Below are 718 nucleotides of genomic sequence, written 5' to 3' on the forward strand. Positions count from 1 at the left end.
AATTTAAAATGATCTTTATTTTTTATTTTTTTAAGATTTTATTTATTTATTTGACAGAGAGAGACAGCCGGCGAGAGAGGGAACACAAGCAGGGGGAGTGGGAGAGGAAGAAGCAGACTCCTAGCGGAGAAGCCTGATGTGGGGCTCGATCCCAGAATGCCGGGATCACACCCTGAGCCAAAGGCAGACGCTTAACGACTGTGCCACCCAGGCACCCCTTAAAATGATCTTTAAAATATTGATAGTATTGGCGGGTGGGATGGCGGTTAGGTGAGGCGTGCCGTGAGGCCTCCAGCACCTCTGCTGCCGACCATGAGCAAGTTGTTGGTGTGGGGGTGACCTGGTTTGGGTGCTCTGATTGTCGCTGTGTCCGCGTGTTATGATGCTGTCTCCTACCAACCTGGTTACCGGAATCCCCAGTAATAAAGTGAGATACTCAAGGCCCTCCTGTGCACATGATGGCGACATTGACCTTGAGTTTAAGAAAAACCCTCCTAAGATCCTGTATGAGGCCACTGCTGTTGTGGCCTCTCATCATAGCCTCCCTCCTGTTGACTGGCTATATCAACAAAAGGTTGGGGGTTGGGGGCATGGCAGACCGGTGGCATTGCCATCCTGGTGTTCCTGCCAGAATTTTACCACCTTTGTATCTCCTACTATGCATCCAAAAGCTACTGGAGTTACTCGTACCCATGACATTCCAGATTTTGATGACTAG

General features: G+C 49.4%; 1 pseudogene; it reads left to right on the plus strand.

The window, feature by feature from the left end:
- Positions 1–379: 379 nt before the first annotated feature.
- On the plus strand, positions 380–718 carry LOC113256560 (transmembrane protein 230-like; annotated as a pseudogene).

Source organism: Ursus arctos, unplaced genomic scaffold (genome assembly GCF_023065955.2).
Source record: "Ursus arctos isolate Adak ecotype North America unplaced genomic scaffold, UrsArc2.0 scaffold_14, whole genome shotgun sequence".
Taxonomy (NCBI): Eukaryota; Metazoa; Chordata; class Mammalia; order Carnivora; family Ursidae; genus Ursus; species Ursus arctos.